This window comes from Apium graveolens, chromosome 3, assembly GCF_009905375.1.
Source record: "Apium graveolens cultivar Ventura chromosome 3, ASM990537v1, whole genome shotgun sequence".
Taxonomy (NCBI): Eukaryota; Viridiplantae; Streptophyta; class Magnoliopsida; order Apiales; family Apiaceae; genus Apium; species Apium graveolens.
This window is the reverse complement of record NC_133649.1, coordinates 43,273,335-43,286,389: the sequence shown is the minus strand read 5'-3', so window position 1 is coordinate 43,286,389 and position 13,055 is coordinate 43,273,335. Positions and strand designations below refer to the sequence as shown.

General features: G+C 38.3%; 1 non-coding gene across 1 annotated transcript; it reads right to left on the bottom strand.

Moving 5' to 3' along the window:
* Nucleotides 1-8,579: 8,579 nt before the first annotated feature.
* Nucleotides 8,580-8,686, bottom strand: LOC141715354 (small nucleolar RNA R71). The gene has a single exon (XR_012572120.1). It is a non-coding gene; the product is annotated as a small nucleolar RNA R71 (small nucleolar RNA).
* Nucleotides 8,687-13,055: the final 4,369 nt, after the last annotated feature.

Here is a 13,055-nt window from a genome sequence, read left to right as displayed (position 1 = left end):
ATCTGGTTGTTAAGGTACCTATGGCATAATTTCATCCTTAAACTGGACTAGCCCCGCTAGTCTCTTATATGACTGGACTAGTCCTACTAGTCTCATATGTCTCAATCCAATCCATCAGGAATTCATTTGAAAAACCTTGTGTTGGAAAAGAAAGGTTTTACTAAATTCATTTAATCATTACCAAGAATATGAAATCATTCGGACTCTTTTAAGTTGAAACTCATTCTTAAGTTCAATTTATGATTCAAGGAAAGTGAATAAATCAAACATAAACAGGGACCAATACCAAGGAACTGGATCAAATGACAAATGTGGATCAATACCAAGGAACTGGATCAAATGATAAACAAGGTACATAAGTTAGGGAATCAAAATAGTTTAAGGATCATTACAGGATACGGTAAACAAAGGAATAAAGGATCATTATGCAATAGAGTTCATAAAGGTTCTTATAGGGTTTACGAAAATTTAGGGTATCAACAGATGATCAGGATAAGAATAAAAAGGTTACTATAAAGTATTGAACAATAATCAAATCAAGTCGTTACAAGAACAATATTAGGGTATTTCAAGGGATTAATGATAGATATAACACGAGTATCAACATCAGGGTTCAAGAATCAATAACAGGCTATCACAAGAAACAATAACGGAGTTTCTCAAGAATCAATAACAGGTCATAAGGAACAATAACAGGGTTTCTCAAGAATTAATAACAGGTTCACAAGGAATAATAACATGGTTTCTCAAGAATCAATAACAGGTATATCATAATTGCAATAAAAAACCTCTAGTTAATCATGGCATCATCAATATCCTCTCTATAATCAAATTATACGAGTAGGCAGAGTTACTTACCTAAATTTGCTTTCCTACTTTACAGGGTTTGAGCTACTGCCACCTAGAATACCTTTCCCTTTCCTAGCCTGAATTCCTTCACGATCCGAATCTACAATCTAAAATCAAACCCTAATTAGATTCCCACTCGACGTTCCCGGAACGTTTAACACTTAACCCAATCCGCTCTATCTCTTACTTTAAACTTACGAGTATAAACACCGAATACTCACATAGCACTTAATAGTGTATACTTATATACTTAAACTCCATACTTTAGCAAATAATCTCAATTCGTATGACTCGCTAACAAAGAAACTCAATCATTTCCTTATTATCCAAAAATCCGAACCCAACAAATGAACCACATCAACATGCAATCTTATATCTTGACATGCATTCATTTAACTAGACTCTATAATCAAATCAACCAAATGACTTGAATCAATCCTTTGAAATCCATGAACCATTCAACTTTTTCACAAAATACAAATAAGAAATCATTTTTTTACAAGTAAAACCTTAATTTGTTACATGCAACACCACAAATTGACATGCAAGTACAAGGATCATCTACAAAATATAGTTCAAGCCAAAACTCATCCTTTTAAATCATTTTTAACTTAAATATTTACATGCAAAGCTATAACTTGACATGCATGATCCATTTCACACCTATTTTCTCATTTAAACCCAAATCGACCATGTTTATCACAAAATCAAACCAAAATCATATAAACCGAGAACTTCATTCATAAAATCAAGTAATCATTTTGATTATAAACAATAACTAAAAACAACTAGCATGCAAGTCATAAAAATTAATTTATTCCCCTTTTTATTACAAAACCCATTCGGGTTTTTCAAATACACACACATGCACACACCAAATATGACATGCAACCTTTAACTCACATATTTATCTTGCCAAAATCCATTATTTAATCATTCTACTCAAGATCAAACCAAGTTACAGTTTGAATACACAAAATCTTATATGCATGCAAAGAATTTTCTTATAAATAATATTTTATAGTCCATAATACTAAATATAAGCAAGTAAATCATGGATCATCAATCAAAACTCATTTGGAAATCAAAACCCCATTTATTTTTCCAAAAATTCGAACTACACCAAGTCAAAACCAAAGAAAACACAACATATAGCACACTACACTTCTCCTATGATCATACCCTAAGAAATTGAGCTTTTCTTAGATATAATCAAGAGAAGTTGATTTTGAAACTAGCTTAAATACTTACATGAAAATGGTATATGAGTAGAAGATTGAAAATGATGACTATAGGTAGCAAGATCTTTGAATTTGGACTAAGTTTTGATGTTGCATGCAAGAGAGAGAAAGAGAGAGAAGGAAAGAGCCGAGAGAGAGAAGAGAGAAAAGAGATAGAGAAGAGAGAAGAGGGAAAAAGGAAAGAAAGAAAGAGTGGCTGGGTGGAGAGAAGAAAAAGAGGGAGGGGTTGGGTTTTTAGCCAAAATGACAGGGGCGTTTTGGTCTTTTGCCAACCCACTCTACAATCTTCTTTTTATTTAACTCAAAAAAATTTTAATTAATCCAAAACCCTCTCAGAATAGATGAAAATATCATGAATAACAATTTTAGAATATAGATCTTGAAATTAGCTTTCTAGGCATATTTTTAAAATAATTTTTGAGCGTACGGTTTAGTTTCTATGAATTTTACAAGATTGCGCTCAAAATAGAATTATAACTCGATAAAATCATTTTAAAATACACCGATCACCAAATAATTTCATCTATCATTTTTAAAAAGTCTCTAGGACTATTTCGAAGATAACAAAACAAATTTCACGCATTGACCATACTCGGATAATTTTATAAAAATATATAAAGGTTCAATAAACCTTATTTTAAATCAAATAAATCCCTTAAAATCATTTAAAAATAACCAGAGCACATAATCAAGCATATTTTCAAGCAATAGCATGTATTCACATATCACGACTAATATCGTAACACATTCGATCATAAGAATTCCCCTTTTTAATTAATAACCACTTTTCACGTAACGGGTCGCGTCCTGTCTAACGGCCCGACGCTGAGCGTTTTCAATTACGCTTCTCAATCATTCTCTTTATATCAACTGACACATCACTGGAATATAATAATCACTTAAACATTCCTATTTTACACAATAATACATAGTTCACATTTAAATACCTTAATCTCTTTTTAAGACGTGTTTCGTTCAACCTGACGGCCCGACAACACAGCTTATCCCCTAAGCTGACTCATCAAACTGAAACGGGTCATTTTACGTTCCCAGTTACTAATATACAATAAAGGCAATTAACCAACAAAATCATTTAACCCTTTATTTAATCACATAATTTATAATTACACCACAAAATTATACTTTATTCACTTAATCACGTCACGAAATTCCTAGTCGCTACACCTGCAAAGTTAGAGCATAAAGCATATTAGGCTTTGACTAAGCTAAATCTTGGCTTGGAAGCTGCTGGAGAGAAAATAATGCTTCAACTAAATGAACTCAAGGAGTTTCGACTACAGGCTTATGAGAATAACGAAGTGTATAAGGAGAAAGTCAAGAGATGGCATGATAGGAGATTAGTGCGCAAGTATTTTGTGCCCGGTCAGAAGGTTCTATTGTACAACTCTCGTCTCCGACTTTTTTCGGGAAAATTTAAGTCGAGGTGATCAGGGCCATTCATGGTCAAAATTGTGTTTCCACATAAAGCTGTGGAGATTTTTAAAACGCATCCGGATCAAGCGTTCAAGGTGAATGGGCATAGATTGAAGAATTAATATGGAGATACGGTGAACCGGGAGGTGGTGAGAGCCGTTCTTTCAACAACTTGATTCGAAGTTTCACGTCAAGCTAGAGACGTTAACCAAGCACTTCGTGGGAGGTAACCCATATTTGTTGTATAGTGAGATCGACAAAAAGAAAAAAATGAAAAAAATAAAAAAAAATCAGTTTTTCAGAAGCCCGGCACGCCCGCGCCAGAAGCGGGGCGGCCGCGCGAAAATGTCAGAAAGTTGGCGCGGCCGCGCGGGTATGCGGGGCGGCCGCACAGAGGTTCTGGAGAAAAAAAATAGAAAAACAGAAAAATTCAAAACAAAAGCACCCCAGCCGAATTTTATTCCTTTTTCTACCCTAATTCCTATTCTTAATCAATTCTTAACCCTACCCATTCCCTCACCTAGCCTATATATACATATACATCTCTTATATACATACATCTTCCTATTCTCTCAAAACCCTAGTTTTTCATATTCACTAACACACAAAATCCTTATTGTTCTCATGGCACCCAAGAGATCGAGAGTCGTGTTGAGTAGCAGGTCTAGTCACTCGTTGGATTCGAGTGCTGGTGGCGCAATGGCTCGATTTTCTTCTCCGGATGCACAAGCTGAGTTTAATCGATTGTTGTCCAAAATAATTGTGAAGGAGAGAGGTTTCTTACCCACTGCGTAAGATGAAAAGCTCTTGGAGATGATTACTGAGATGGGATGGCAAACTTTTCGCGAGGTACCTGCTGCTGTCCCAATGAGTATTGTTCGTGAGTTTTATGCTAATGCAAGGGCTGATAAGAATGGGTTTTCTGTGGTACGTGGTTTGACGGTGGATTACACACTGGCGGCTATTCGTAGGATTATCAATTAACCCGCGAGAAAGCCGATGCAAGAGGAATGGGTGAACAAGTCGAGGGAGGATTTTGATCTTGACCATATTGTGGCTGAGTTGTGTGTTCCGAGAACATAATGGAAGTGCAAGAAGGGCACGGATGAACGCTCACTTTTCTGGCTGCATGCATGAATAGGTATGCTCGAGCATGGAATGCTTTTGTGTGCGCCAATATTATGCCTTCTTCGCATCAGCATGATGTTACTGTCGATCGTGCTATTTCACTTTGGGGGATCTTGAATGAGGAGTATGTGGATCTCGACCAAGTGATATATAAGAATATGTTGCGATTTTACTGAAGACCCCGTGGTGGTTACATATGCATCTTCATGTGCAAATCAGCCTTCACAGGCTGTAAGGATTGAGGGTAGTACTCCTAAGGTGGAGTTATCTAAATCCTCTCTTATTCAATTGGAGGTTCCTGTCACAGGAACAACTCCCCTCAAAACCCTAGATAAAATTGCACTAATAATTGAAGCTGGGAGTACAATTGCTAATGATCATGTTATTGGAGAGCAAGAACATCACATTCATGTGACAGTGCTTTGCAAGAAGCACAAGAATTTGAGGCTGGTGTACATGACAATAACCCATCCAAATCCCCTCCAATTCAACTGGAGGTTCCCACCACAAGTGGAGAACACCAGCCTGTCATAACCACATAGCAACCTGTGAGTAAACCTGTGACTCTTGTCACATGTGGTTCAGTCACACTATCTCCTTCTCATCCAACAAATCTACCTTCCACTTCTCAACCACAAGGACATAACCTCATATCCAATGGCTACAAGAAGCTGCATCTCAACCTTCCACAGTTGATGATCTCATGGTAGTCCAAATTGGTGGCCTTGCTCAAATTTCACAGCATCTTCTCAAATCCAACATGTCAAATCAAGACTACCAGGCCATCATGCTATCCTACCAGACAGACGTTGAAGAACAACATGCTAAGATTGTTGATGAAGCTGGTCAGGATGCAAACTATGATGCATGGCTAGACAAAGAATTCTCAATTGAAATGGATGTTGTGCTAGCTAAATTTAGGGAAAAGTATCTAACCATCTTGGGGAGCAATGCTAGATCATTATCCCCACATGAAGTATATGATGCAGTAAATGAAGTATATAAAGCTCAAATCAAAGCTTTCCACAACTTTGGAAAAGCACTTCAAATTACTCTAACTGGGCATCAAGACAAGATTATGAAGATGGTTAGAGAAAAGATGGATCAAATCATTCCCTCACAGATAGAGATCAAGAACAAATTCACAACCTTTGCTGATCAAATGTCTAGGTATGATCTAAGTGGGGTGGAAACTAGTGTCAAGAATCTGAGAACCTCATTTGTAGCCCTGCATGACCAAGTTCAAAATCATTTCACTAACTCCAATGACTCAAGACTGAAGCTGGATCAAATGCACTCTAGCAGATACACTCCTTCAGCCTTGCTCATGGAAGAAATTAAGAAGGCTGTGCATGATACTTTTGGGGCCTCTACTTCCTCCACATCTAACTCCTCATCAACCATGCAAATTCAAGAACTTCAACAGCAAGTCTCTTCTCTCCAAAACTCAAATGACTCACTAAATACACAAGTACAAGCTCTCACATCTTTGGTGCAGAGTCAACAAACAGACATCAAAACCCTGGTGGACTCTCACAAGCATCTCCAAATGCAGAATTCTGTAGCTTTGGGAGCCATCATGGGAAAGCTCAATATCCCATTGCCCTCTTTAATTGAAGATGTAAGGCCAGAATTACCAACTCCCCTACTCATGCCTGTCACCAAGACTAAGGGGGAGATTGAAGCTAGGATTCAACATTCCAAGGATGCTGGTAAATCTAAATCCAAGGAGCCTATCACATCAATTCAACATGGTCAAATTTCTTCACAAACTTAAAAATTTTAAGATGTAGGAAAAGACAGACTCAACAAGGCCGCAAAAGGATCAAATCAAGATCAAGAATTTAGTGAACTTCTTGCAGTCTTGAGGATGTCTCTTCAAAACAACTACATCACCTACAAAAGAGCATTAGCCAAGAACATCAACTCCATTAGGGCAGTGGTTGTGAATATTGAAAACTATTTGCAGAAGAGAATTGTTGTAAATATTAATGATGGTGGTATGGAAAAATGTCTTCAAGCATCTCTTTAAAATCTCAGAACTCGAAGAGCATATGAGCTGGATGTAGTGATCGAAAAGGTACATGTAGTCATCATAGAGGACACTCAATTGCTTCATGAGCTCAAAAATGCACAGATAGCAGCTTTTCCCGAAGCCTATTTATATCCAAATAAAGGGATGGCCTAAATCTGTCCAAGAACCAAATAATGCAAACAACTTATTGTTTCCAAAAACTGTGTCAAATAAAACATGAGTTTGATCATGACTATTCAGTCTGATCTAAAGTACAAAAAGAACAAGAAGGCTGAGGATGAAGAGATGATAAGGATCCTGGACAGGTATCTACTGAATGTTGACACCATGTTGCCCAATCTGTAATTTAATTTATAAGATGACAAAGATGATGATAAGCAGAAGCATGATGAGCAAAAACCTTCTAGCTCAAATCCAAGTCAATATTCTAGAGAAACTGGCAACAAAGAAAAGGAAAAGAAAGGGGATGAAAAGAAGAAGGAAGACGAGAGGAAGAAATGGGAAGAAAGGAGAAGGAAGAAAAGGCAAGATGGTTCAAGACCACAAAAATAATCCCTACCAATCCAAATTAACCAAGCTCAACTCTCTAAGCCAACAAACTCAAATACTAAACCACTCATACCTCAAAGCCTAAATACTTGTACAAACAAACTGCTAATTTCTTTCTAAAAATCCCAATCACCTCAAGCCAAACATTTTTCAAGAAAATCTCAAACCTACCTTCTTTTAAGCCATCAACCAAAATTCACTACAAGTCTATTGGGAGAAAATCAAAGAAAATTTAAGTTACTGAGAGGTCCATCTGGAACTGCTTTAATCAAATTGATTTTCTACCTCTAAACTGATGCATCATAGATGAAGACTACTTTCAACAATTAGCCGAAGAAATGGTCAAAGTTTGGGTTGTAACACTAAGGGAAGTAAGAATATACTATCAGGATAGATCCTTCACATTTCTTGCCAGCAACTTAATGGACACTTTTTCACCCACAAAGATCAAAAGAGTGATAAGCTTACTGAAGGATAAGGATACTGCAACTAAGGCATGAAGGTCTGTTTTGGATGAATGGTTGGTAGAAAGGGAAGAAAGAAGAGCAAGAAACAAAGCTGAAAGTGAGGAGAGGAAGAGAAAGTATGATGAGGAAATAGAAATATACATTCAAAAATCCGAAGATCTCAAGGCAAAAGGGATGAGCATAGTCACTAAAGATGGACAATTTCTAATATCAAAGCAGGCAGAATCTCAAGGTTTAGGATTGATTTATTAAGTCGATACCCATTACATGACAAACTCAAACTTGTAGAAGCTTTAAGGAGGCCACCAATCATTGAGGAACTGGAAATTCTTGTAAACTTAAAGGACCTCATTAGAGAAGAAACAGGAGATGGTACATTTGTCTGATGTTTGTATCTATCAAACTTAAGAAATCACCTACTATATAAATATTATATTTTTGTCAATTTTTATGTAAAGTTCGTTTGTCCATTGTAGCTTGGGGTTAGTCTTGTTAACAGGCATGAATTTGTGATAAGCAATCTTCTCACAAATTAGGGGAGATTGTTGTGCAAGACATGCCTGTGCTTTAACAAGACTAAGTCAAAATTGACAACCCTAAGTAAGTTGTATGATAATCTAAGTTTGGATTCTATATTATATCACTTAATTCTGTAAAAGTGTAAATAGATTAGACTGGAATATTTTTCTGTCGATATCTGCGACACTTTCAAATTCAATGATGTGACTGAAGATGTGATCAAGCTGCGACTCTTCCCATTCTCTCTGAGGGACAAGGCTAAGTGCTGGTTACATTCTCTACCAGCAGGGTCTATCAACTTGGGAAGATCTCACTCAAAAGTTTCTCAATAAATTCTTCCCTATGGCGAAGACTGCTGCAATAAGGAATGCTCTTACTCAGTTTGCTCAGCAAACTGGAGAATCTCTATGTGAGGCTTGGGATCGATATGAGGAGATGCTAAGGAAGTGCCCACACCATGTCATGCGTGATTGGATGATTGTTAATTTTTTCTACAATGGATTGGGTGCTACTTCTAGAACCATGCTTGATGTAGCATCAGGAGGAGCCTTGTGGGCTAAACGCTACGATGAATCTTATGAACTTATTGACCTGATGGCTGCTAATGAGTACCAAAATCCTTCCCAGAGACTGACTCAGGGAAAGGTAGCAGGAATTCTGGAGTTGGATGCAGCAACTGCTATAGCTGCCGAACTTAAGACTTTGACGATGAAGGTGGACACTTCGGTTAATTATGGAGTTAATCAAATCGCTATTGTCTGTGAGCTTTGTGTTGATGCCCACGAGACTGATTAGTGCACAATTTCTAGTGAATCAGCTCAGTTCGTGAGCAACTTTCAGCGTTCGCAGCAACCTGTGCCAACCACTTATCATCCCAACAACCGCAATCATCCTAATTTCAGTTGGAGCAACACTCAGAATGCGGAAGCCTTATCAGCAGTATCCATCTAAGTAGTACAACCCCCCTAGTTTCAGCAACCGTAATATGCACCAACACAACAACTCTAGCTGCAACAAGCCACTGAAAAATATGAATTAGAGGAGTTGAAACTTATGTGCAAGAGTCAAGCCATTTCTATCAAGACCTTGGATAATCAAATTGGGCAAATTGCCAATATCTTGCTTAATCGACAGCCTGGCACACTACCTAGTGACACTAAAGTGCCAGGAAAGAGGGAAGCTAATGAGCAGGTAAAGGCAATCACTTTAAGGTCTGGAAAGGTTGCGAATCCCGAACAAACTCAAGTGTTGACTGAAAAAGCTGAGGCTGAGAAAGAAGTAGAGCAGTAGGAAGTAGAAGTGGAACCAAGGAAGACTACTGTTGAGCATACTTCTCTTGAGGATAATACAGGGGAGAAACAGATCTATCCTCCACCGCCTTTTCCTAAGCGACTGCAGAAGAAAAAGCTGGACAAGCAATTTGAGAAGTTTCTGGAGGTGTTCACGAAACTTCATATCAACATACCTTTCACTGAGGCTCTTGAGCAGATGCCTCATTATACAAAGTTTATGAAAGGTATTCTCTCTCGGAAAGTGAAGCTAGATGATTTAGAGACACTCGCACTTACGGAGGAATGCAGTGCTGTGCTGCAATAAAAGTTGCCTCCGAAGCTTAAAGATCCAGGAAGCTTCACTATTCTGTGTACTATTGGAAAAGTGTCGTTTAACAGATGCTTATGTGACTTGGGAGCTAGCATCAATCTAATGTCATTATCAATCTTCAAGCAGTTGGACTTACCTGATCCAAAATCGACTTATATGACCTTGCAGTTAGCCGATCGTTCTATTACATATCCGCGAGGTATTGTGGAGGATGTCTTGGTCAAGGTTGATAAACTCATCTTTTATGCTTATTTCGTAATTCTTGATTTCGAGGAGGCTAAGAAGATTCCCATAATCTTGGGAAGACCTTTCTTAGCAACTAGCTAAACCTTGATAGATGTGCAAAAGGGTGAGCTTACGATACGAGTGCTGGATTAGGATGTAACTTTTAATGTGTTCAATGCTATGAAATTTCCTACGGAAAATGAGGAGTGCTTAAAGGTGGAATTGGTCGATTCTGTAGTTACTTCAGAACTTGATCAATTGCTAAGGTCCGATGCCTTAGAGAAAGCCTTATTGGGAAATTCAGATAGTGAAGATGATGAAGGTGAAGAATAATTGCAGTATTTGAATGCTTCTCCCTGGAAGAGGAAGATAGATATGCCTTTTAAATCTCTTGGAATGGAGGAATTGAACAAAGATCCTAAATGCCTCAGGCCATCTATTGAGGAAGCTCCCACTCTTGAGCTTAAGTCTTTACCTGAGCATTTGAGGTAAGCGTTTTTAGGTGATGCATCTACTTTGCCTGTTATTATTGCATCTGACCTTTCAGGTAGTGATGATGAAAAGCTTCTGAGAATTCTGAGAGAGTTCAAATTGGAAATTGGATGGACTATAGCAGACATAATGGGAATCAACCCTTCTTATTGTATGCATAAAATTCTGCTAGAAGAAGGTAGCAAGCCTACGGCCGAGTAGAAAAGACGCCTTAATCTAATCATGAAGGAAGTAGTGAAGAAGGAAATTCTTAAGTGGTTAGATGCAAGGATCATCTACCCTATTTCTGACAGTTCATGGGTAAGCCCGGTTCAATGTGTGCCAAAGAAAGGTGGTATTACTGTGGTAGCAAATGAGAAGAATGAGCTTATTCCTACTAGAACAGTCACATGGTGGAGAGTTTGTATGGACTATAGGAAGCTGAACAAGGCTACAAGGGAGGATCACTTCCCTCTTCCTTATTTTGATCAGATGCTTGATAGATTGGCTGGGCATGATTATTATTGTCTTCTGGATGGCTATTCGGGTTACAATCAGATATCGTTCCAGAAGATCAGGAGAAAACTACCTTCACTTGTCCATTTGGTACTTTCGTCATCATACGAGTTTCTTTTGGTCTATGTGGTGTACTTGCCACATCTTAGAGATGTATGATGGCCATCTTTTCTAATATGATTGGCCATAATGTGGAGGTGTTCATGGACGACTTCTCTGTATTTGGCGATTCTTTTGATGAATGCTTGCAAAATCTTGGACACGTTCTTAAGAGGTGTGTTGAGACCAATCTGGTTCTTAAATGGGAGAAATATCATTTTATGGTGCGTCAGGGCACTATTTTCGGGCACAAGGTTTCTAGTAAAGGTCTAGAGGTGGACAAGGCCAAGGTGAGGGTCATTGAGAATCTTCCTCCATCTATTTCTATTAAGGGAATTCGCAGTTTTCTTGGTCATGCGGGTTTCTATAGGTGTTTTATCAAAGACTTCTCTAAGATTTTAAAGCCATTGTGCAGTTTGCTAGATAAAGATGTCCCTTTCAAGTTTGATGACGAGTGCCTTGCAGCTTTTGAGACATTGAAGAAGAGTTTAATCACGGCACCGGTCATAACTGCACCTGATTGGAATGAACCTTTTGAGATGATGTGCGATGCAAGTGACTATGCAGTTGGAGCAGTTCTTGGACAGAGGAAGAACAACATATTTCATGTGGTAACTATGATAGTAAGACTCTTAGTGGTGCTCAACTGAATTACACTACTACGGAGAAAGAACTTTTGGCTATTGTCTATGGTTTTGAGAAATTTCGATCTTATCTACTTGGGACTAAGGTGACAGTTTTCACTGATCATGCTGCAATTCAATATCTCGTCTCAAAGAAGGACTCGAAGCCTTGATTGATTATATGGGTTCTTTTGCTTCAAGAATTTGAACTAGAGATCAAGGACAGAAAGGGAACTGAAAATCAAGTCGCTGATCATCTTTCGCGCTTAGAAAATCCTAATGCTACTTCATTGAATAAGACATTGATAAATGAGTCTTTTCCCGACGAGCAGCTGTTTGGAGTGTAAGAAGAAGAAACGTGGTTTGCAGACATTGTGAACTACCTGGTGAGTAATATCATGCCTCCCCATTTATCTTATGCTCAACGGAAGAAGTTTCTACATGAAGTGAAGTGGTATATGTGGGATGAGCCATTTCTTTTTCGACAAGGAGCTGACCAAACCTTCAGAAGATGTATTCCTTACAGCGAAACATGGGGGATCTTGCGAGATTTCCACTCAACGGCTTATGAAGGACATTATGGTGGAGAAAAGACAGCAACTCGTGTTCTTCAAGCAGGATACTTTTGGCCGACATTGTTTAAAGATGCTCATCAGTTCGTCTTGAATTTCATCGATGTCAACGTGTGGGTAATATGTCCAAAAGGGATGAGATGCCTCTTAATGTGCTTCTCAAGGTTGAAGTCTTCGATGTTTGGGGAATTGACTTCATGGGGCCAATTGTCTCATCTTGTAACAATCAGTATATCTTGTTGGTGGTTGATTATGTGTCGAAATGGGTGGAAGTTAAGGCGTTGCCAACCAACGATGCGAAAGTGGTGCTTAATTTTCTTCACAAATAAATATTCACAAGGTTTGGAACTCCAAGAGTCATAATCAGTGATGAGGGGTCGCATTTTTGCAATCGTAAGTTCACTGCTATGATGAGAAGGTATAATGTGATTCATCGCATTGCCACGGCTTATCATCCTCAGATAAATGGTCAAGCTGAGGTGTCTAACAGAGAGATCAAGCATATTTTAGAGAAAGTTGTGTGCCCGTCGAGGAAAGATTGGTCTTTGAAGCTTGGTGAAGCTGTTTGGGCGTATAGAATAGCATATAAGACTCCATTGGGAATGTCGCCATTTCAGTTGGTTTATGGTAAGGGGTGTCATTTGTCTGTGGAGCTCGAGCATAAGGCATATTGGGCATTGAAGAAATTGAATCTTGACTTGGATGCGGCTGGAAAGAAGAGGATG